Raw genomic sequence first — 25,462 nt, forward strand, 5'->3', positions numbered from 1 at the left:
GTGTGCAACCTGTGGAGAAGTTCCTCTCGGGCAGTTGGACAGCCAACCGCAAAGGGTCCTCCAGCAGCTCAGTCACGTTATTGGGACTCTGTTACAGAGGAAAGTGGGACAGTTCTCCAAAGGGTGTCGGGGGAGGTCAGAGACACGCCCCTCCCACTTAGTCCCTGGGTCGGCCACCCTCCGGGTCGGGCCCAGTCTCCGTTTCCTCCCTGAGATGTTCGGTACATAATTACCGCTTTCGCTTTCTGTCGCATGGAAGCACGTTTGACAGGCCACAGATCCAACAGGGCATCTTCAAGTCGACTTCAAACGGGATTATCGTGGCGGAAACGGGCTGCAGCGCAGCCGCCCCCGTGACCCTCCCCTCAAGTGCTCATCCCTGCTGTCGCGAATTAATTTATCTTGAAGGCGCATCTGTTTACTTGTCAGTTATGATGCAGAGCAAGGTCATGGATGGAGGGCCACGCCCACTGGGGGATGGGGGGGGGGGCGGGTGCCACACGCATTCGCAGATGGAACCGTTGGGTTTCAGGAAGCACTGAAGTCAATCTTCTTTTGGAAGCTGCTTGCTCACCACCCTGGGAACCTTTGTTGGAGGAGCTAAACATCACAGGATGATTTCAGGTGTTCCTGCCCCGGCATCCCGTCCAGGGTCCCCCCCCCTCCTGGATAACCGGTTGGATGGATATATTTATATATATATTTATACCATATTTATACCTGTGAAATAGGTTCTCATCCTGTATCACCTCATAAACCTTCGAGGTGTCGAAACAGTTAATATTTTTTAAGGAGGAAGATGAATGTCTGCAAGAGAAACAAAGTCATTCGGCAAACCGGATTGAATCCATATCGGATGACGGCCGCGGCTTCCCAGCGCAACTGGGAAAAGCTGGGATTACGGCAGAGCAGGGAGCGGCTTTCTGGAGGGATGTTGGGATTGTGCCTGGAGGCTTGAAAGTCTCACGGCTATCCCATAAGCCCAGCTGGCCTCAAGACGACCGACAATCCCTGCTCCCTGATGCCGGGAGACACCCTTTTTAAATCCAAGACGGCCGTGAATAGGGAGGTGTTAGGTGAAGAGAAAATGCTTAAAGTAGAGGAAGGGAATATTGCAGCTACTGTTTATGGCAGCTAATCATATATTATTCCCGGAAAGGAGTTATACAGACATGTGAGCACGGAACAGGTCATAACTACTTAATGAGATTGTTCAAGGATTTCGGCACTGGTACCTTGCAGGGTGTCGTGTGAAGTCGGAATAGAGAGATCAATGGTTGGAGATTGAACTTCCTGCCTGGGGCTGTTCTGTGTGCGGCCGGGAGGAAAACTGCGACTGGGTAACAGAGAGGAGTGAAGTCAGCAGCCACACTCCCATGGGAGGGGGAGGGGGGCAAGACAAGGAGTGGAGCCAGCCAATCAGGGGACGGTGAGGTGATCGGTGAAAGCCCTGCTCTGATTGATTGAATTCTGCCTATGTGTATACTGTATATAAAGAATTGGGGATCTAATTCCCATATGATTCGGGGTGGCATGGTGGTACCGTGGTTGGCACTGTCGCCTCACACCTCCAGGACCTGCATTGAAGTCTCTGCCAGGGTTCCATGTGTGTGGAGTCTGCATGTTCTCCCCGTGTCGTCGAGGGGTTTCCTCTGGGTTCTCTGGTTTCCCTCCACGCTGAGGCTGACTGGAGTTACCAAACTGCCTGTAGGTGTGAGTGGTGTGTGAATGTGCCCTGTGATGGGTTGGCACCCCAGCCGCAGTCCCGTGACCCCAAATGGGATTAGCGGTTTCGGAAAATGGATGGATGGATGGATGGATTCCCGTATAAATCAGCTCTCGAGTTTTGCCATCACTTTCACCGTTTTGGAGTCCAGTTAAACTGAATTTCTGCGTATGTATACATGCATATATAGAACAGTATAGATCTGCCCTGTAATAGTTTGCATCGTTAAACAGAGCGCCCCCTTCTGGCGATGCTCATTTAGTGCATTAGCATTACAGATGGGCCGTCTTCTCCCTCTCTGCGTGACTCCGCTCAGCCAGGTTGAGCTCACTCCAGGGGGTGGGTGGGGCACAGAGAACAGAAAGCTGAAGCCCCCCCTCCCCCCGAATGCACACGCCCCCTTGCGTTGTTCCTGTGGATTTTGCGTCTCTAACATCCGTGTGGAGCTTCGGGCCGGAACAGATACAGAATGTCAAAACCCCGACACCTCGCCCTTGCTTAGATCCGCCAGGGGACTCAAGATCTCATTTAGACCCCAGACCACATCCCCCCCACCCCACCCCCCACATTAAACACTGAAAGCCAGCCTTCACCAAGCGGTTGGATTTTCGGTAATCCGACGTCCGAGCGGAGTTCCTCCCAGATCTGCCCGCCTCTGACGAGGGCTTTAAGTCTGATGCTGGGGATTAAACAGCGTCGAGTGTATCGATACATTATCAATGGCCGTAATCCCTCTTGGCAGTCGGGGGGGCAAAAGAATAATAGATAGCCAGGCCTATCCACAGAGTGTGTGGCTGCTCTGTATATGTTGGGGGGGGCAGCGGTGAGCACTGTGTGTGTGTGTGTGTGTGTGTGTGTGTGTGTGTGTGTGTGTGTGTGGGTGCGTGTTTTTTCACACTGCTGAATGTACAGTATTATTGATATTATTTTTCCGTGCCCAAACCACAGAACTGATTACTCCATGAAAATACAGCGCGAAGGTCGGTAAACAAGGCCTCGCTTATTCCACGGCGTGATGAAAGGAAATGGTTTTCTCTGTCCCTCCAGTCACGTCGTATGTGTGGCCCCTGTGCCCACCCCACCCCCCCCCCCCCCCCCAATCCTGTCTCTTTTCCAGCTCTCCCCTGTCCCTGGGCTGCGTGACTGCCTGTGTGTCCTCAGCTAGGTTAGGAAAACGTTGGAAGTCGTGGGCAAACAAACACGCCTGTTATTGTTTTAATCGCTTATATTTATTCCTTGTGAGGTGTAAATAGGAGGATGATTATCCCGTTGGTGCCGAAGTAGAGCACGGCTGCCCACAGGGGGCGCCTCTCGGGTTCTGAGCCACAGATCCAGCCTGGAGCCGCCGCAGCATGACATGGCGACGCCATGGCAACGCTATGGCAACATCGGAGGCAGGAACACCAACGCCAGATCTCCTAAGAGACAGCGCCGCCGAGCATCCATTGCGGTCCATCGTCTCCGGCGCAGGGCTCCCTGCCACGGTCGTACATCTGCGATCGGATTTAAATGAGGCTGCGAGGTTTGCGTCTCGCTGGTTCCATCAGGCTGGTGGACCCCCGGCCAGGTGCCCTGGCATGACCCCGAGCGGAGCGGGCAGCCAATGGGGAGCTTTTAATCCGGCTAAACTCCGCCCTCGGCCATCTGCTCCGGTGTTGACGGCACTACATCGGGACCGCCCGCAAGCAGAGGCGGGGGCCAAGGGGCCGGGCAACAAGATTCAGGGCAGTGGAGTGGGGGGACGCTGCGGCTCCACGCGGCACCTTTCAGGCAGGTCCAGCTGGGGGCCTGGGGGCCTCCCGCGCCGCTACCAGCCCCCCCCCCCCCACACCCCAAACTTCCCTCCTTACTGGCAGATGTACCCATGTTGCGTCCAGCAAGACTTTCGGCACCTTCCACTTAATGAGAGCATATAAAGTTCTCTAATCTGAGTCTGTGGCTGCTGAACACAGGGGTGGGGGCAGGGGGAGATGATGAGTGGGCGCCCCCTACTGAACACAGGTAGAAATGTTCCAGGTTCCGGGATTCGCAAACGCCTGGTGGGTCACCGAGCCCCACACCGCGGTGAGGGAACTGTCACCGCAGCCAGTGCGGGAAGCCAGTTGCTCATTTGGCACGAGATCCACGGCCTGCTCTCCCGATGGCTGTGTGCCGGGTGTGTGATGTGCAGCACTCGAACCCGATGCCACATCCCGTCGGGAGGAACGGGGCTGCCCCTCCCACTTGGCCTTTCCTGTTTGCGCAGCTGCTCTGAGTCAGCAGGCAGACAAAAGCAAACGATAGAAAAGCAGAGCTAATCCAGCAGCACAGCCGCTATGCGGACAGCGTCCAGCAGGGCATCATGCCGTCCTGCCGTCCTCTCCCCCCCCCGGTGGCTACGGAGCGCTAACTGTCGCTTTAGCCATAGAGGAGGGGGCAGGAAGCTTCTGGAACAGCGTTTGTTCAGACTTGGGGCGACTGAGATGCGGAGCCCGCGGCAGATGGACTGGTGCAATTATGGCGGACGCTGACACTCCAGTGTGAGAAGAATACTGTCAGTGTGCTGAACAGGATTCAGATCAGGAAAATACCCCCGTTATGTTGGACTGGACAGCAAAGGGAGAGTGATTCAGAACAAAGGCATATGAGATGAAGCTTTATTTGCAGAAGTACAGGTATATTGGAATGCATATCCCATCATGCTCTGCTTTGAGACAGACACACATATATACAGGTGACAGTGAAGCTTGCTCATCGATCCAGCACTCCTGCGTCTTCCATGTCACTCCTGGCTTTTCGTTCCAGGGAGCACATGGATTTTACAGGGTGATTTTATTAGGGATATTACCGGCAAAGCAAATCAAAGAGCAAAACTTAAAAGAGCAACTCTGAAATGCCATGAGAACCACAGGCTCTCTTTTTTTCTAACTGTCTTCCTGTTTAAGAAACCTGTAATTACAGGTGCGTAGAGCACCCCCATAACATCGACGCCCTCCCCATGCTTACGCAGTGGAAAGGTAAGGGCGTGACACACTGTCTGTGAAAGAGAAACTGCTGCTGTGGAATTTCGGTCGGCCACATTCTTTAACGGAAATCAACAGCGTCCTTGTTCTGCCTAGTCAGGCAAAGGAATGCGGCTGCGCAGGACGGCCGGGTCTGTTTCTGTGCTGTCAGTTTAGCGCGCAGGTCATCAACTGGGAGGTAAAGGTTAATATTCGGATGTTGTCACTTTACCTATGGATTCTGGCAACTCTGCACCTTGAACAAGGACGGAAATTAAAACGTTTCTCTCTGAGCCCGGACAGCTCTAATTAACTGCAGCGTTGCATGGAGGCAGGGGAACCGTGACCTTTGATCCATGATGCACCTTCTGAAAACATTCCCTGACTTATTAGCATTCTCCTGCTGTTGGGGTAAACACTCCACAGCCGGTAGTATTTCTCGAACCCCCCCGCCCCCGATGGCAGATTTACAGAGGCATGGGTCTGTGAAAATGAGTGGCGCTTTTTATCTCGTGGAGCCAATCGCATATTCAGGAGAGGATTATGGGAAATTTCACCAGCGACTAAGCGGAGAAGTTTTTACAAAAATACACAGGGTGAGACTTCTTTTGTCCGTAGTTTTCCGAGGCTCAGGCGTATTCTGGTGGATTGCTGGGCAGACGCTGGAACTGCTGTCGAAACACCTGTGCTGACATTTTCGCAAGTGAATGGTTAGACATCTCGGATTCCCCTGAAGGAATGAGGGCTTGAGGAATCTCCAGTACGCCGTGTCGCCGTCGGCACGCGGGCCTCCGACTTTGTCTCGCCCTCCGAGTATCTCTCACTTGTATCTCGACACAAAATAGCTACTTATAGACGCTGACGAAAGCGGCTCTTTTAGAAAAACGTTGCGTGACTTCCAAGCACGACCATCTGATAAGGAGTCTTAAGGAGCAGGCGATAGCGGCAATTCAGACGTCTGAGCGCCTTTCACTGGGGCGACGTGGCCTCCTTTAATGATGGCTTGTTTTTACCCTGGGTTTTCGGATACAAAAGGTGGTCGACACCCACCTCAACCGCCCAGCAGTGTTTCGAGCGCCTGTCCTTCACCAAAACCCGCACTCCTCTTTTGGCAAGACTCTGCAGGACGGCAGCTGGTGATCCTCAGGCTAAGGGTCAGGAACAAAGCAGATGCTGGAGACGGGGCGTAGAGATACAGTGTGAGCCAGTTTGGGGTTGGGTCGTGCCTTAGCAGTGTACCGAAACTCTTTCTTGACTTTCCAGTGACCATAATCCTTCATCAGGCCACGTGATCCATTTTCAAGAAAATTTCTGTGGACTTAGTGATTTTTTGGAAATTTAACTGAGGTTCTTCACTGGATTGGAAGCCTGACTTAATGTCATTTGCGGTCACATCTCAAGGACAACGAAAAATAGAGTGAGTGAGTTTGAGAAATTTGCTCTTCAAATCATTGCATCACATCCTTCTCCTCATATTTCTGACTGACATTGTAGTGTGTGCATTCGTGCCTGTATGCCTGCTAATTTGTGGTAATTTACACGATTGAACTGGGGGACGCTGTCCATTGCAACAAGTTAGGCCTCTATGCTTTTGAACGGAAGGTTGCCGATTCAAATCCCGTGCTTGGCGGAGTAGCCGCATCTCCATTGGGCCCTTGATCTAAGTCCTTACCTGCTAAAAATGCTGAAGGGGTACAGGATGGACAGCCGATCCCTGTGCTCAGACCCCACGCGTCACCGTCATCCGTGCCTTTAAAAAACCGAGCATGATGGGATATGTGAAAACGAACATCTTCCAATGTACCTGTTCACATAGTTGTGCTAACAAAGCTTAGTTTCATTTTTTTGGAGTTCCTCTTCAGAAATCTAAAGGCGCCCTGATGCCAGCAGACTCATCCAATCGCAGCTTCCCATTTCTCTTATTCGTATTACACCACAGTCTGCATTTGCGGCTTGTTATTTAGCACTTCGAGATGGCCCCCACATAAATAAAGCAGTGGGGGTGTTAAATTTTCATTCTGTTCTGTACATCCCAGCACTAACGTTGTTCATGAGAGACCCGCGCTGTCGGAAATTGACCATCCCTCAGCGCTGCTGCGTTGTGAGCTCACGCCTAGCAGAAATGTCGTGTGTCAGTGCTGAGCCGCTGCGTGGTGAAGACATCGATCATCGCAGTCCCTGTTAATGGCAGAATCAGAAGTCTGATCTGAGTGCCAGCGGGAGTTTGTTTCGCCTTGGAGGATCAGGCCCTTTTCCGTGGGCGAGCATCTCCGTGCCGCGGCCCACATCACTCTCTGCTGCGCCGAGCTTGCCGTCAATTACACCGAGTGTTTCTGCTCCTTTGTAGCGTCCTTGCGGCAGCTAGTGAGGCATAAAAAGGAAAAAGTCCTTTCGGGACGTGGAGACGGTCCGGTAAAAGGCAGGCGGTATCCTGGGGCCATTCGGTGTGGATTTACGGCCAATAGGCAAGCTACTACATGGTCTGTTTCCTGATCCCTGAGGGTGCATGTATCTAGCCAGCTTACCAGTGTTTCGACCTAAAAGCCCCGCAATGTCTTCTTTTTGGTATCTTTTTGGCTGATGGTGCGGTGCACTAAACCAGACAGCGTCCCTTTGAAGGAAGGTAATGCCCACACAAACACAGAGGTCTTGTGCTTGACGTCTCTTTTTGCGGGGCCTTTTTATAGGATGCTCGACTCACATTCACCCCCCTTCCCCACACACACTTGGTGCCTCCCAGAATTGCACTCATTCTATTGGCTAATTAGTGCCAATACATTAACAAGGACATTCCATCTTGAATGATGCGGGGGAGGAGGCAATAGCGGTCAGTTCTTGCCACAAGCAGCAGTACAGTATCAGCGGATGCTTTGATGCCCTACTGGTTCTTGTGGGAGCCCCTGTTCCAGTCCTGTCTCTCTCTTTAATAAGATGACTTAATATAGCCGCCCTTCACCACATCATGGAGACATGAACCGCTCAACCCAATTGTAGTGAGATGCCGTTTCAATAAAGTCATCCAGCGAAATCTAGGTTGCCTGTCTTCACTTGGGTGGCACATGGTCCCAACTGTGGATGCATTATGAACTCCAGGTTAGATCCAGCAGGATAATAATGCTGGTATTTTGCCCCAGGGAGAGGCAGACGTGGTCGCTGCAGAGAATCGGGGTGGGTTGCTGCAGGGAAGCAGTTCGTGGCTTATTTTTGGACTTGCGTGGGGATGGTACAGCAGATATCTGTGACCGACGGATGAGACATTTTACCAGATAGACCTTCATGAAGTTCCTCATTTACAACTTGCATCCATCACTATGTGTATTCAGTATATTTCAGCATCTATACAATAGAATAGATGAGTATGTATGTATACAGTGTCCCCTTAACATTCACAAAGATTACGTTCCCCGCGATTAAGATCCCCACGAATGTAAATCGAGAATAACACTCTGGACCCCCTCTGCTCAACCCAGAACAGTCTGCAAGCCTGAACGAAAATAAAATACCTATTTATTACTAATTTCTAACCAAACAGTACTATACTGTACACTTTGCATGTTAAATTGCCTTGTCAATTCTTATGTAAACATTTTTACGTAAAATATAATGCTACATTACTACTGTACGCACTGGGAGCACTACGTTTTGGACCCATTATTAAAAATGCAAAATTATTGGTACTGAAAAGTTTAAAAGTTACTGAGAGAAACGCAAGATTCCACGGTCACTTGTTAGTGAGGCTGGCTGCTGAGACAAGGAGCGACGTGCCCAAGCCAAGACTTTTAAATATTAATGATGTATTATGCACTTACACCAACAAATATTATGTATTACTAATATTTATATGCTATATAATTTTATGTGACCCAAATTTTTTTCTGTATTGTTTTTGGCTTATGCATCGCGTTCGAGTTTCTGCAATCTTTCAGCAAGGCTCCAAAGTATTACTAATTGTTCAAGTGCAACTCATGCATAACTGAAACCGCAAATGTCAAGTGTGCGAATGTGAAGGGGTTACTGTATATATAAAGCAGTGCTGTCCTTAGGATATTCATTAGTAGGACATAAGAGGGGCCTTAATTTATACAGAGAACCCAAGGTTATCATTAGCCAATGATCTGTTTCAAATTGGTGAGTGACAGGGGAGGGGGCACCCTGGGAACGAATCAGCTTTCACCTGGGGCCAGTATCCCTGTGTTCCCGCCCCTGTACTTGACCTAAGCTGAACAAGGCTGTCCGCTTAGTCTCCGCGTCTCAGATCTCTGCATGTTTATTTGAGGGTGAGGCTGGTGGAAATTATTTTCGAGTTAAAAACTGCACACTGTTCCCATGTGCACGGCGGGAACTAATCACCGGTACCCGCTTGAGCGGCCATGGCAAGATGGAGGGAGACAGGGAACAAAGCTAATGAGAGACAGATAATGGTTTTTCAAAATAGTATCTTGGGCCCAAGTAGGCTGGCTCGCAGCAGAAGTACCCCTTTCACACACTCTTTGGTAGGAAGAGGTAGACAAGCCTGAGTTTTCGAAGCACACATCGACCGCGAGCTTTATTCGCGCTTGTTGAGTGGCATAAGCGTCATTTCGGTTCATGTTAGCAGGGCGTGCAATTAAATCGACGTTAATTAGACATTTCTTATATGGCAGAGGAGGCCCTGCTGCTTCCGTGAACGTTTGCCAGCAGATCTATCGACGTTCTCTGCTTCGCTTTTGCGGAGTCCGACTGGGAATTTTCCCGTGTAATTAAAAACAGCGAGATTCTACTTGCAATTGCCTGGTCTTGCTCCGGAGGTCATTGGAGACAGGTGTTGGGAGGTGGCAGGGTGTCTGGGTGGAACGTAGAACCCGGCGGTCTTCGTAGACTGGGGAAGGGCATGTCAAGGTCACGGAGGGGAAGGTCAGTGCCGGCCTCAGGGAGGAAGGGTAACACGCGACAGCCCTCGGCCTGGCGGGGAGTTGGGGTTAACGAGAGGTTCAGAGGAAGGGGGTCAGGCGATGATGATGATATTTTTGTATAAATTTTTTTTTTTGGTGCAAGGCACAGGGGCATATTGCGTATTGTTTGGAAGATACTCCTTGGTCCATAGTACAGCTTGTCTTGGATCCAGCGGCTGGTTGGTAAGGAAGATGTGGATCTTCCGTCTAACAGTGTGTGTTTGCATGTGTACAAGTTTCGCTCTTCTTGTGGAGTCAATTTTTCTTTTGTTGTCCGTAATGAAACGGTTAGTTGTTTCCAGCGTAATTCACATTCTTCAAAAAAACTTTGACTACTGTGGAGTAAGATTATAAACACCATTTAATCAATCAGAAACCTGTGCAAATGTGTGTGTGTGTGTGTATGTGTGTGAGATGGGGTTTCTATGCGTTTGTATGTCAGTAACAATAAATTATTATAATTACACATCTATTTATCTGTATCATTCTGCTTTGTTCCTGGATTGTCCAGTTTAAAAAGCAATAATAGATAGATAAATGATCACTAGATAGGTCAGTTGCAATCCTATCCCAAGGAAGCCCTGGCCGAAGATTGCTTCCGATCACGTTAGACTGATTAAAGGGTCTTTGTTGTGCTGGGATGGAACGGCGTGATGTTCGGAGGGGCTTCAGAAGCTCCAAGGTGGATAAAGTGCCGATCTGCCTGCAAGAGCAGAGAGAGATTAAGAGTTTGGGGGTGAGGGTGGGGGGTATAGGGGCCCCAGTAGGAGGAGAGTCAGGTCTAGTGGTAGAGAGGAGACAGAATGACTTATTATAATGTGGGCAGCAGGTGTGGTCACATGACCGCCGGCAATGCGGGACTTCATCAGAAACAGCCGGAAGGGAAGTGTTTTCCAGGAGCGGGGGTGCGGGCAGGTGGGGTGGGAGCAGATGCAGGGTCTGTAACTTGCAAATAGAGGGCAGTGAGCGACCCCCCCCTGCATGCCTGGGGGAGGCGGGCGACACAGATTCCTCGCCGAGAGACGGTGAAAGTTTCTTTACAGAACTGACGGCAGCGACTGGCTAATGTGTGCCTTGCTGGGGTGTCACTCTGACGAGCGTGGCATCTCCCCCCGCCCCGGGCCCCCCACCTGCTCTCAGATACATTCTGAAGGTGTAATTATATGTCGGCTGACTGGCTCCCCCCCGCGTGGCCCGAGATGCGACAGCCCGCTTTCCTGCAGGCAGGGGTGAAGCCCGGAATTTTAGGGGAAACGGCAGCTTTGCTGGAGGCGTTCCTCAAAGTCCAGACCCCCCCCCCCCACAGAAAGTCACTTAAGGTCCAGGCTCCTGACCTGAAAATTGGTGCCACACTAGCTAATTAATGCAAAGCAATGCTTTCAGCATCCCAACACAACACCGTCCTTTAATGGCTTGCATTTCAGTGGGGGTGGGGGGTGGAATTTTCCAGAACAAGGGGGCAGAACTTCCCTATAAATCTCCTATACCGTTTCCCTGAATCGCATTAACGGAGCCCTCGCTCTTTGCAAATGGAGTGGGAATCTGATGAGATGTGACATATGGGCGGGGGGGTAATGAGCTCCTGTTGCAATCCGTCGCTCCCTAAATCACTTTGCTTAAACAGATCAGAGAACCCCCCCCCCCCCCCCCCCTTTGCCTGTATCACCATTTTTGGACACCTTCTGCTCCCTCCCTTCTTGTTTCAGGAATATACAAGTTTGGGGCCAGACCTTTGTTGTAGATTAATGCATCATGTGGCAGTAGAAGCATTCGTCACATGCAGCGCTAATGCGCGTTGAATCTGGGCCCGTATCATTATTTCTGGTGTCGGTGCTTCGCGAGATAACAAACCAGTCCAGGCAGGAATCGGACTGGGAGGAAAGACATGCGTCTCATTGAGGCTGTGCTTTCCCACATGTTTCCCCTTACGGTGACATTCTCTCTACCCTACATTTATATATAAATATACGTTCCCTGCGTGAGACCACCCCTATCCTCCATGAAGCCACTGGGACGGAGTTCTCTCCTGGTCACAACGGTCAATATTCCCTCCCCAGCTTCACTTTACTTTAGACACTCAATGTCAGATACAAGCTAATATCAAATGACTCCTGTTCCATCCATCCATCATCTGGCTGCTTAGTTCAAGGTCACAGAGGGTCCCCGCAGTCCACACCAGGGTGTGTAGGGCACCTCCTGGACTGGATGCCAGCCCATCGCTGGATACTTACTCACTCACGCAGTGTGGGAAATTTTGAGACACCAGTTAACTGCATGTCTTTGGACTAAGGGACCAATCTCAAGCACCTAGAGGAAACCCATGCAATGCAAAGAGAGTGTGCAAACCCCCCCCCCCCACATACACAAAACAGATGCGGATGGGATGCCAGTCCATCACAGGGCGCACAGTCGAACACACACATACAAAATGGCCAATGTAGAGACCTCCCATTCGCTTAACCAGAAATAATTGGCGTGCAAGGCCACCAATCAGAGTCAGCGCCATGGGTGGGGTCAAACCATTTTTTTTTAACATCTGATGATTTTCCTGGACCTATGCTGATCAGGCGCTAGCTCTGACACGCAATCAGACCCAGGAAGAACATGCAAACTCTCACGTGGGACTGAGCTCACAGCCCCGGAGGTGTGAGGTCGCGGTTCTGCTCATTAAGCCTCTCTGCTACCCTCAAGTTTCACTTCAATTTAACTTAAATAAAGATTTGTGACTTTTTCCGAGCGTCGGCTCTCGATGTTCACCGACATGGTTCATCAGGGGACATCCAGGAGTGCGGAACACCCTAGACCTGTTTGTACCCCTGAATAACAAAGTCACTCTTTCTAATTACACGCCTGTTTGAGGAGGAATCCAGCCTGTCCTAAAGCAAACGGCCACGACAGCGAAGAAGATTGAGAGGAGCTGCCCTTTGACGCAACTCTCGCATTCCGGCGCAGCGCTTGCGGGTCCCACGCAGACGCAGACAAAGCCGCATTTCTCCGCATCTCGCACGCACACGCATGCACTCACGCAGCAGTCTCATGCTCCTAGTGGTGAAAAACAAAAACTATGACCTATCCAAGGTTAAAATGCACATCATCCATATCCATATATTTAAAGACCGCCTGTAAAGTGGTTGTTGCGATCAAAATGGCGTTTGCCTGCCTGGACACAGATTTCACTTCATCTAAATAGTTCTCTGACCGGCAGCCATGATATTATTCTCTGTTTATAAGGGCAAAATGTTAACCATGATTCAGAGCTAAGCCCCACCTCCTACGTCGACATCACTGCACGCGTTATATCTCTGATGGGGTAGGTTAGGACCCTGTGCCTGTGATCGGAAGGTCACCATCAGCAGAGTGATGTCACCATCAGGGCCCTAAGCCTTAACCCCCCCCCCCCCCAAAAAAAAACTCCACAGCCCAGCTGACTCTGCAGAAACGTGCATCTCTTTGGATAATAGCGTCTGATAAGCAGATGTAAATAAATGTAATGAGCGTAATGATTGGCTGTCAAGGGAGCAGGGATACCCTGGTAGGGTCGGGGTGGGGGGGGGGGCAGTACTGCTTAGGGCCCCCGAAATCTACTGATGTGCCTCACGTGGCTTGGGACCCCAGATTGAAAGTGCCAACCCTAGCAAGGAGTCTTCTAAGGAGGCCGTTCTGCTGAAGGCGAGGGGCGGCATGGTGGAGTAATTCCGTAACTGCGTGGGGGCTTCCCCGTAGAAGGGGTTAAATGGAATATTCCAAACAGGTTAACCTCTCTGAAATGGCATAATCATTGATATTATTCCGTACGGAATCCTGTGCCCCTGGGGACTGCTGCCTTATCCGGTTACATATTCATGAAACCGCCAGTGACATAAACAAAATGAAATATCAAAATATAAATAAGAAAGAAATCAGGGAGAGACTTGCCGCTCCTAATAGAGCTAGTACATGCTGGGGGGGCGGCTTTTGTATTTTGTGATTACATGTGTGTCATTCAGACCTCATACCAGCTCATCCCAAGGTGCCCCCCCATGATTAATCTGTACAGTAAACCTGTTCACTACCACCAGGTCCCCCGATTTTCCAGGTCTGCCCTGGAAAGCCCTCGTACCCGGTTGGCACTCAAACTTCTGGCCAGTCCCCGTTGAGGGAGATTTACCTTCTGGAAGGTTCTGGAAGAACTTAGCCTGCTCTCATTTAGCCACTGCCCCCTTCCCTAAGAGACAGCAATTAATCCAATTGTGGCCACACTGGGAACCATAGCCTGCCCCCCACCCATACTAGTAGGCAGTATGACAGCGGCTCTTGAATTATTAATCTCTTTATTTCTGGAGTTGGGGGGCCTCCGATGTGGGGGGGAGCCATTGATCACCGGGAGAGCACGGCAAGCACACTTGAAATGCTGCCGCTTTTAAACAAATTGCACATTACTTTGCCGGGGGTGGTGTTATGTAGCAGGGGGGGGGGGTAGAGGTGGAAAAGGGGTAGTTTGGCAGGAGAACAGGGTGATGGAGAGCGGAAGGTGGGAGGTGGAGATGTGGGAAAGGAGAGGGAGGAGGCAAGGAAAACAGCCGGGAGTGAAGTGAGATGGGGGGTGAGCTGGGGTTGTGGTGGGAGGGGGGAAAAAATACGAGGGATAGAAGAGGAATAGACATGGGATTCAGGAGTAAAGCAGGTACAGAGTATGGAGCTGAAGGAGGCCAGGGAGGTGCATGGTGGAGGGATTTACACGTAGCCAGTGAGCCCCCCCTTTGGCCAGCAGGGCAGCTCATTAAGGGGGGGCTATTTTTAGATGGACTATTGCTTGGGGGCGTGCTGAGGAAATTAGGTACCAAGCAGCTAGGGGGGCCTGCTTCAAGGCTGAGGCACCGTCTGTCGTTAAAACTCACCGCTAATGAGTCACGGGCACAATTCACCCAGGGAGGGCCGTCTAAGGGAGCTTCTGGGCCGCGTGAAACACCCCTTTCATTTGGGAGGGGAAGGGAGGGGAGGGGGGGCAACACATCATAAATTAATCAATCAGTCTGCGAGCAGAAGTTTTGATTTAATGTGTATTTTTCCCATCTACTTCCGATCTTTAACTAGGCCATTAGAAGATATGCAAATGTGGTATGTTTTTGTGTTGGAAGGAACGGTAATTATGCACAGCGTCTAATTACCATGATTTTGCAAAGCACATGGCATGGCCTTGCATTTTCATCATTGATTATTGAATGTTTATTGACTTGGATGGATGGATGGATGGGTTAAGACTAGTGTCAATCACTCAGACGTACAATGCACAATATCTGGGCCAGATTTGGCGTCCTGAAGTGACCTTGCTCCCCTGTTTTATGGCAAAGGCTGCCTTGGGAACCTCACGCACGGGAGAGCAGGTCACCAAGCTGCGGCATTAATACTCGTGCCGGCAAGTAAGCTCTACCTCTGACGGAACCCGCAAAAACCAGCCCAAAGCTCTTCAGATCAAGCTCCTCATTTCTCTGTCCAGAAATGTCACATTAAAATATTTTTTTGTCATGAAATTTAAAGGATACCTGTTATTCTATCCAATGCTATGCCATTATTTCTCTCAGAAACCGCACTTGAATTATCCATTGGAATGCAACGATTTTTTCAAGGGTTCAACCAAAAATATCAATTTCACCGTCAGTTTTCTCATAGAAGCTCACACCCCCACTAAACTAGATACCCAAATAAAGCTTGAAAAGTAATGCTTTTTTTCTCAGGAGATTCATAGCAAAATCCAATCAATGCGTGAAAATAAAACAAACCTACATATCAAATATAACCTAGACCAGCTTTCAGATTTGACTTGTTGCTGCTATAGAAGAGGACAAGTCTGGGTCCTTAGCGGTTCCTAACATGTAGACTCCTGTAGAGTTAGTGTCTGTTCAGATTTATGTGCTTTAATTTTTCACAATGTGCTTAAATCTTGTTCTGTGTCTCTCTATCCTCTCTCACTTGGTTCTGGTGTGGAATGAGGATAATTTCTGTGTGGGATTCCGTGACACGAATTCCCATCTCTTTATGCAACATTTTCATAGGATTTTTGTTTTAATGCATCCGTTTGCTGACCTGCAGCAAGTACCATATAAAAACGACCCTTAAAAGTAGGCCAAATGGTATTTCAGGAATGCATATCATTGCCCAGATGACTGTAGGTGCTATTTTGCGAATATATTATTAATGGTTTTCTTGTCAGCCTGTTCTAAGGTTTTCTGCTATCCAAAAAGAGCTTGAGAAAATACCCATGCTATTGTCTCTTAGCATGCGTCGCTCTACTCCATTCCAAGCAAAGGCATTAGCGTCTGGCTTGGGGTATCTCGCTTAGCATGGCTCTGTTGCTTCGACTGCAGTTACACGCCTGCTGCGATTGACCTCGTTTCACTGCTGCTGCTGATACAGTGTTGGAGAGGATCTACTGCATAGTAAAAAGTCCTCCTTAGTGCTGGGCAGGGATCTCTTCCAAGAGGCACCTCATACTGCACCATTAGAGACAAATTAAAATTGAACGATACTTTATTAGCATGAAGTACATTGAGTGAATGCGTGTAATTGCTTTTACTTTACTTTACGCCGGGATTTTTTTGGTGTGTTTTTTTCCCTTTCTGTCAAGAGGAATTAGAGTATGGATAATCACAGGAAGAGAGATCGAATCAGACATTACTAATCACTCAGACATAAGTGACTGGTGAGAGCAAGCCGGAAGTTTGGATGATGTCATCAAGGCATCGTTTCTGTTACTTCGCGCTGGAACGCAGAGGTGTTACGCAAAATCTAGACATCCAGCTGGCCAGTTTTCTTTTTATGACAGACTCTTGCTCCAAGTTGCTCCAAGTACTGCGCTTTACAGAAGCACCACGATAAATCTGACAGAGGGGCTCGCGCCGAGAAGGGGGTCATTTATGAGTCAGTCCTCGGTTCAGAGTCCTGCAGCTGGCTTTGTTTAGACATCCATGGCTCGACTCTGTCAGGATGCCAGGGTCAAGTTTACGTTGGGTGTCGTTGACCCTTCCTGCTGCTCTGTTTACAAGTCGGCCTAGGCGGTCATTGTCCGGTGTTTGCTGCATAATTGTCTTCCAGGATGTGCATCCTGTTTGCGGTATATATATATATATATATATATATATATATATATATATATATATATATGACTTCTAAGACATGTATCTCTGTTTCAACAGGACTTTGAAAAGGACCCGCCCTTTGAACCTGGATTTTTCTGTGGGGGTCCAACCCCCACACCCGCTCCCCGCTCGGCTGCTGGAGGGCGGTTGCTGAAGTGTCGTTTGATTGGACGGAAAAACCGCCAATCACTCTTGACAGTGAGTACAGCTTGAAGCTCTTCCTGTTGCTCTCCATCTCGGCACACGGCACTTTTCACATCCTGTTACACCAGGCTATGGCAGATTTCACCTTTCAATTTCTGCGATTCTTTGAATTCATCGCGGCGTGAAGCTAGTCTTTCAGTGCCAGCGTGACTGTGAATGTTTAGCTTTTAGCCTAAAAACAACCCATGACTGTAACCACATTTTCACTACTCACATGAAGCCATATAACATGGGTCCAGTTCTAGCGGTTTAAATACAAAAGTCAGAATATTCTTTTGTATATTCAATTCAGTTTTTCGGGATGATGTAAGTTGCTGGATAGCCATAATCATATGGGTTTTTGTCTCTCATCGCCGTCCCTTTATAATAATAAAGGCTCAGTGCTGGGAGGAGGTCCAGTGAGAAGGGATTATTCCTAATTATTCCAGAACCATCTTTTGCAAACTTAAGCAAATTGCAAAGCAGATCTATATACATAGGGAAAAGCATAAATTAGCTTAGTACAGCGCAGGATAAGGCCTTTATTATGGAAGTAAATGATATCTGAAGGGAGAGCTTGGGGTATTAATACAATGTGAATTTAATGCAAGACACGCTTTTGAGGCATGCTTAATGGCATACAGCAGCGCAGGCTGTCAAAACGACACCTGACTCCCGTCCCTCGAGCCTGAAGCTGAAGACCACCCTGAACGAGGTTCTGGAAGCGTCCGTCACTGCCATCCCGTGACCCCTGTTTAGGCACCCCCCCCCCCCCATTATGCAGGACGCCATCGGGCGTGAGCCAAAGGAGTGACGGCATCAGCGGTCAAAGGCTCGCCGAGCACAGCGGAGCCGCTTACCGCCGGCACCTTCTCCGCGGGGCTGGAGAACCTGCGGGAAAAAATGTAGGGCAGCTAAAGAGTGGAGAATAAAGGCGAGGAAGGTCCCTTCTCCTCCTGGGACGCTCGGCCTGCCAAGCCACGAAATCTCCACCTTCCTGCTGATTCAGATATCGATAATGAGCCGTGACAAATTTCCAATATGACTGAGCTTTCAGCCTTTTTATAGGTCGCACATGGACACTCTGTGACCTTATGTCACCAAATGACCACTTATATACTCAGAGTTTATTTCATTCACGAGAGTCAATGGTATATTTCCGTGTCTGAAGAGAATAAAACGGTGATACTTTATTAAATTCTCTTTTTTTCCTACATTTGCTTGGGGGCTCTGTTCACACGTACAGTGTGAACAGTGTGAACCCTTTTTATGCCTTTTCTGTGCACCTGTATTCGGTTACTCCAAATTTATTCAATTTTATGTGAAATATTTCCAAATTGCATTGTTTTCATAATCCTGTGTGAACAGCTGTTATTACGTGAGGATAATCATTTCCCTACCATCAAGCCGATTGATATATAATGGAACAGTCGCCACCTTTGTCCTGCTTTCCGCAAGGTGTCGTGTACACAAGCGTGATGCACCCGAGTGTCACTGGCGTCACAGTTATCCCGCCCAGCCGGAACCCAACGCTCATGCAGAGAAGGCGCTCAGTCGCGTGTCTGTCAGCACCAATGAACTGCGGGAACTCATCTGTTACAAGTAGATACGGACTTATCTGACGCAGAGATACGGCGCCCCCCGCTGGAGGGGCAGATCATTGCAGTGGGACCAGCAGCTCTGCTGTGACCAGTGCTTTCTCCTTATGCGTGCTTCCAGGCAGTGTGTTTTTACCCTCCAATTTATGCCATTCTTTGAAATCATCGCACCATGAAGGTAGAATTTCAGTGCCAGCATGACTATGAATGTTTAGCTTTTAGCCTAAAAACAAACCCATGACTGTAACAATGTATTCAGTACTCGCATAAAACCTTATAACATGAATCCCGTTCTACTGGTTTGAATATAAAGAGTCGGTATAGTCTTTGATGTTTGGTTTCATTTATCGGAGTGATGTGCTGTTTTTCTGATGGGCGAGATGCCATTACATGACTAACATCACAAATGTTTTCCATGCCTTTCCATCCTTCATGTAAACAAGCCCTATTTTTGCATGCTTATATGTGAATGGCAAGATGCCTCAGTTAAAGTCTGCTGTGACCTTTCGTCCCCTAAAAAGGAGGCTGGTGCTGGTTTAACTAGAAGTATCACTCAGGGACTAATACAATTAAATTCCAGAAATTAAAAATGGAATCAGAATTTTCCTGTTGTTACCTTATTTCACCCAGCAATTTATTCACTAAAACAGTCTGACATTGAATGGGGGCTTTTTCTGTGATTCTCTTGTGAATATACGGGCTCGTGTCATAGTACGGTCGCAGCAGGTGATGTGGTAACCAATGCCAACTCCTCACTCGTAAACCAAAACCTGTCTGCTCAAGTCCTACCAGAGATGCTGGTTTTCCCGCTCATGATGAAGTAGCCTGTGGCAAAGCTAGGTAGGGCAAGGAATGGGCAGGGGAAAAGAGGGAGAGAGGGATGGACAGGGGGAAAGAGGGAGAGAGGGATGGGCAGGGGAAAAGAGGGAGAGAGGGATGGGCAGGGGAAAAGAGGGAGAGAGGGATGGGCAGGGGAAAAGAGGGAGAGAGGGATGGACAGGGGAAAAGAGGGAGAGAGGGATGGACAGGGGAAAAGAGGGAGAGAGGGATGGGCAGGGGAAAATAGAGAGAGAGAGAGATGGGCAGTGGAAAAGAGGGAGAGTGGGATGGACAGGGGAAAAGAGGGAGAGAGGGATGGACAGGGGAAAAGAGGGAGAGAGGGATGGGCAGGGGAAAAGAGGGAGATAGGGATGGACAGGGGAAAAGAGGGAGAGAGGGATGGGCAGGGGAAAAGAGGGAGAGAGGGATGGACAGGGGAAAAGAGGGAGAGAGGGATGGACAGGGGAAAAGAGGGAGAGAGGGATGGGCAGGGGAAAATAGAGAGAGAGAGATGGGCAGGGAAAAAGAGGGAGAGAGGGGTGGACAGGGGAAAAGAGGGAGAGAGGGATGGGCAGGGGAAAAGAGGGAGAGAGGGATGGACAGGGGAAAAGAGGGAGAGAGGGATGGGCAGGGGAAAATAGAGAGAGAGAGAGATGGGCAGTGGAAAAGAGGGAGAGTGGGATGGACAGGGGAAAAGAGGGAGAGAGGGATGGACAGGGGAAAAGAGGGAGAGAGGGATGGGCAGGGGAAAAGAGGGAGATAGGGATGGACAGGGGAAAAGAGGGAGAGAGGGATGGGCAGGGGAAAAGAGGGAGAGAGGGATGGACAGGGGAAAAGAGGGAGAGAGGGATGGACAGGGGAAAAGAGGGAGAGAGGGATGGGCAGGGGAAAATAGAGAGAGAGAGATGGGCAGGGAAAAAGAGGGAGAGAGGGGTGGACAGGGGAAAAGAGGGAGAGAGGGATGGGCAGGGGAAAAGAGGGAGAGAGGGATGGACAGGGGAAAAGAGGGAGAGAGGGATGGGCAGGGGAAAAGAGGGAGAGATGGATGGGCAGGGGAAAAGAGGGAGAGATGGATAGAAAGGGGAAAAGATGGAGAGAGGTATGGGCAGGGTAAAAGAAGGAGAGGGGGATGGACAGGGGAAAGAGGGAGAGAGGAAGAGTGAAGAGTTGAGGAGTCCATCCTCATGAATAAAAGCTGTAACAAAATTACTGCATCTGTCTGTCCATTTATCAGAGATCAAGTACTAATCATCTGCGTCTTTCATGATCATGGTCGGCTTTTTATCTTCTGCTGCCTCATGCTTAAATGTAAATCCGCTGCATAATGAAGTGACCTGCATGTCATAGTCATAGGGGGGCGCTGAGCCTCTTTTCCTTGCAAAATGAATCACTTCTCCTATGAAAAAGCATGTAAGGCTTACACAGCCATCAAGCCATTTCTTGGCTGTTTACACGCAAGCCGCTGCCTCACCAGCTGAAACATGCCGGCTGTTCTTGGCCCTCGTAAACACCCCCCCCCCCCCCCCCCCGCCCCCATCATTTGAATGAAAGGCTTCTTGAAGTCAGGAAAGGGGCTGGGAAAGAAACAGGCCGCCCTGGCTCAGTAACAAGCCCCGCATTGACTGAGCAAACTTTGCGCCGGCCCTATTCCCAAAGTATTCCTTTGTAGTGACCTCGGGAATCGCCGGGGAGATTCCGCGGATTGAAGCCGCGACAGGCCTCCATAAATCACGTTCCGTGGGGCCGGCAGACGGCCGCGAAAACCGCAAAATGCATTCTGGGGGATTGGCGACAAAGAGGGTTATTTACGGGACCCCGCCGCCCCCCCATCCCTCCTGCCCCTCCCTCTCCAAGGAGATCCAGGCCTAACGGAAACTTGCTTGTCAGGGAAAAGCGACTTAACATCCATGACTGTTGAGGCGTTGGTGTTTTCTGGAAGACGCTTCACCTTCCGTGACAATTTGGCGCCGCCTACCTACACGGGCTTTCAGATATGGTTGAGGGCTGGTTGGGACAGTGATTGCATTTATTATCAGTTGGTATTCTAGCAAATTCCAGTGACATTCTTTGTTGATTGAATGGTCAGTTTTTGTGTAGCTACATGTCAACGGGCTCTGCAGTGTGAGATCTGACAAGTGTAAGGTATCACAAGCAAGTGAGGATGTACTGAATGCCAGGTTCACTTTGCAGCACTTTAAGGAAGAAGAATGGAAGCCTGGGGGGCCTCGGCTCTCGGTTAGATTATCGAAATGCCGTTATTCTTGCTGTTTTGGAAGAACGTGTGTTTTGATTCCGGGGAAAACCTGCTCCTCTGTGTCCATATTGTAATGGTGGCTGAATTCATTCATCGTGAGCTGGCTTTGAGAGCAGAAGCATGACACCGAGCCCCGCAGCAGCCTTCCTTCTGGCCCAGCTTAAAAAGGGCTTGTTTTCTCCAGTGAACTTCAATGCAGAAACGGCCCTTTTGCCATATAAACCTACAGCAGCGAACTACTGTCCCTGCTTGCAGATTCCAGCACAAAGCAGTAAACATTGTACTAGATACAAGATACAATATATCTTTATTGCCACTGTACAAGCACAACGAGATGATGTTTGGATCCTGTAGAAGCCTCAATAAAAACACAAAAATAAAATAAAATAACAGAAAAATAAAGTGCATATAGCAATTACAAATACACAATATAAAATTATGAGGAATATTGCACATAAATTATTGTACATGACATAAATGATTGCACCTGAGAAAGGCAGCAGTTGAGAGTTGTAGCATTACTGCAGGATAATGATCATGATCAACAATATCGCACAGTATTACAAGGAAAACATGGGACACATCTGTGCTACTGAGATGAATGTGACAGCAGCAGCGTCACAGAGTCAACATGGATGATTGTATGACAGCCGGGAGCCGGAACTGTTGAAGTGCCTATTCTCTCACACCTATTCCACACAGCCTTCACTGAGATCCGAAGTCCCTCTTCCTACTGTGACACCCAGAGCAATATGGAACGGAAAGTACATGCAGGCATGTTGCTTGGGAGGAACAAGCTTGCACGACCTTCAATAGAGCAGCACCAGAGCAGGATGTCTTAGCTTCAGATACATCTGAAGGCTTGTGATGACTTCCTGTTGTTTTTTCACATTTACAAGACCCCTAGAGCACCATGAGTCGAAATAATCATAGATAATGACCCAAGCTATGGAACATGACACCCAATGGACTGCTTGTTTTGCTCCAAGCCTGATTGGGTATATGTGGCCCATGGATGGAGAGATGATTGATAGGAGTTTCAGAGATGTGGTCATGGAATATGGTCCCGGGGACCGGGTTCACGTTTTGGCAACGAGTGCATTTTAAGCTGACGTCTCAGGGAACCTTGCCTGGTTTTCTTTTTCTGCTTTGCATAACTGCAGCCAAGTTCTAGTGGCGAAGCCTCGATCGGCCCAATCTTGGTGACCCGGAGCCTCGTCAGACGAGGATTCCAGTGTGTGTATTAAACATCCCTGTCTCATCATGTACCTTTTCAACCCAGCGTTTAAAAGCCAGCACTGCTGGGCATCAGCCCACCTAACCAGCAAACACATCTGCAGTTTAAGCTCAACCAAATGAAGAAATGCTCTTATTTTGCCATTCGACCATCAGCATAGTCCTCCGTCTCCTACCTGACTATTTCCCTCGAGGCAACGCCAATATATCTCTTTATTACACTGTGTTGAGTGGCCACTGCAGATGTTGACATATTAGCTGTTCTTTATTGCTGCAGGCTCTCCTGATTAACGTGATTTACTCCATACATCTTCTCTCTCATTTCCCCTAATTACTGTCAGTCTAATTCTATTCCAAGCTAACTAGCAACGGCAATTTTGTTTCTTGCCTCTAATTTCAAATATTTTGCTCCCCCCCCCTCCTCCCCACCACCTTTCTTTATTAATGTCAACTCAGAATAATTAACGTGACACCTCATAGGCGATGATCATGAGCAATACCCCCAACTAAATTAGACCACGGACTGTCGCCATATTTACGCTGCCAGCCTCTTCTGTTTAAAGCTGCAGCTTTTCATATTCGGCCATCTTTTACCCCATCTTTTTCTCCGGCTCACTCCTTTCTGGCGCTTTCCGTTAAAGGTCACACAAAGTGCTCGCTTGCTTACGCATTGCCTGGTCTGGCCCGTGTTGGTATGCACGGCCGTTTTTTGTGGAAATATTACTCCTATCAGATCGATATAGGCAGGCCGGTTTTTGCTTAGCCAGGTAACAGATTGGTCTGTGGGGAGCACGTAGGCCTTCGCTATTTGCATAAAACATGCATGCCCCTCAAATGCACACGCCATTTCATGCACTCAGGCTCCCAACCTCGGCTCCCTCACTCCCTCTTGCCCACAGACTAATGAGAACGTCAAGTCCGACGGCCAGAGTTCATCCATCATGCACTCGCGCCCGACGGAATCACCATTGAGGCTTTGCGGCATATAGCGGCTGCTCTCCGCAGGTTATAAATGGGCCTATTTTTCCTCCCCATTTGTCTGCTGTAGGTGTGCTCAAAGCTCCAGGCTCGGTGCAGAGGCACAACAAAAGACACCGACATCCAGTTTGCCAGTCCCTGTTTCTCCGGGCATCTCCCATTCTCTCCCTTTCTCTCCCCCCGAAAGGCTGGGCCAGCGAATGGAATTACTGTCATTTCAAAATGGGCTATTTGTCTCACCGAGGCTTGTCATGTCTCGCTTTCAGTGTCCGTGCTGTGGAATGTACCCCCTCTGCGGTCTGGTGTTCTGTTCCTTTATGTCCTTAGCGCCAACCTCTGCCGTAATGTTACCAAAAACCATATCATAGTGCGGCACAGCACTGGTGGTCGCATGGTATTGTTCTCAACTCCCTGTCTAAGATCCCAGGCATCGTGCCAGCAGGCATCTTCTATGGAGAAGGAAAGGGGGTTACCGAGGAATATGACTGAAACCATTAAAACCATTAAAATCCTTTCAGGAAGATGGGGGATCGTAATCGCTTCGGAATGAGATGGGGGATTTACGCTTAGCAGGGGGGATCAGGGGCTGTCAGATCCGTCCCGTGATGAAGGACAGGGTTTTTAGGGCTAATTCTGCAGGGCCTCTTCCTCACCTCCAAGATTCTTTGAACAAGACATTTGGTCTGCAGCCCAAAGGCTGGAGAGAGCGCCCTCTTCTGCTCCTTTGGTGTTTCTTGTGGTGTTTCAGTGCAGTGGTCAATAAAAGAGGACCAAAAACCCATTTACCCCCCCAAGGAAATCTTGGTATCTTCTTATTCATCTTCTTATTACTCTTATTCTCCGTACTTGCTTATCCTGTGCAGGGTCTTGGCGGTTCAGAGCCTATTCCCAGAGGGAATAACCCAGTTCTTCTTCCTCTTGTTATTATTTTCATCATCATCATCATTATCATTATACAGAGGGTTTGTCGGGCCTTTGGTCTTCATTATCTGTATCCCAGTATGAAGCAGTGATGTCTCTGGGATCACCATGGACACGGGAGCCAATTATTTACATCATTTCAGCAGCCTGGGCCTCCTTATGCTCTGAGGTGATGTCATAAGTGTGGGGACACTTTATGTTAATTGGTCAGTGATGCCAGAAGGACACCTGATACCAGCGGGCATCCAATCCAATCCCCCCGCGACATGTTCTCGCCTGGTATAGGTCGCCACGGCGATCACCGCGGTCGCTACGCCAACTGGGTCCGTGGATGGAGCGGAGGGTGCAGCAAATGCGTGCTGTATCAGTTTACGGGAAGAGCAGAAGGTGTAACATTGCGGCGATGAAGCATTTGAGGCCATCAGGCTTGGTCACGGCTAAAACCGCACACGGCAAATTTTGCCGTTATTGCTTTATCGCTTGACATGTCTGCATTGACCGAGCCAATTGGAAAATCATTAATTTGAAAAGATTACCCATTGTGTCCAATGCCTGCTACAGACACGGAGAACAATGACCCTGTCATTCATTTCAGGTCTTTTTTTTTCATATTAGCTTTGAATTATGCGTTGAGAACTGCCCCGGTTTTTAGCCTGATTGAATTCTCGCAACATCTTCTGGAAAGATCCATTTAGCTGTATAAGTGTATTTTTCCCCCAT

The 25,462-nt window shown here is 49.1% G+C and overlaps 1 protein-coding gene across 5 annotated transcripts in view; it reads left to right on the forward strand.

The window, feature by feature from the left end:
- Positions 1 to 25,462, forward strand: part of LOC111854311 (semaphorin-6D) — a 100,296-nt gene that overhangs the window by 34,371 nt on the left and 40,463 nt on the right. For 4 of the 5 annotated variants that reach the window (XM_072705423.1, XM_072705426.1, XM_072705425.1 and 1 more), the window contains exon 3: positions 16,811 to 16,951. The exons of the other annotated variant lie outside the window; for it this stretch is intronic. The gene's annotated coding sequence lies outside the window, so the exon portion shown is untranslated. The remainder of the gene's footprint in view (positions 1 to 16,810; positions 16,952 to 25,462) is intronic. 5 annotated transcript variants of the gene reach the window in all.

The sequence above is a fragment of the Paramormyrops kingsleyae genome, chromosome 23 (assembly GCF_048594095.1).
Source record: "Paramormyrops kingsleyae isolate MSU_618 chromosome 23, PKINGS_0.4, whole genome shotgun sequence".
Classification (NCBI taxonomy): Eukaryota; Metazoa; Chordata; class Actinopteri; order Osteoglossiformes; family Mormyridae; genus Paramormyrops; species Paramormyrops kingsleyae.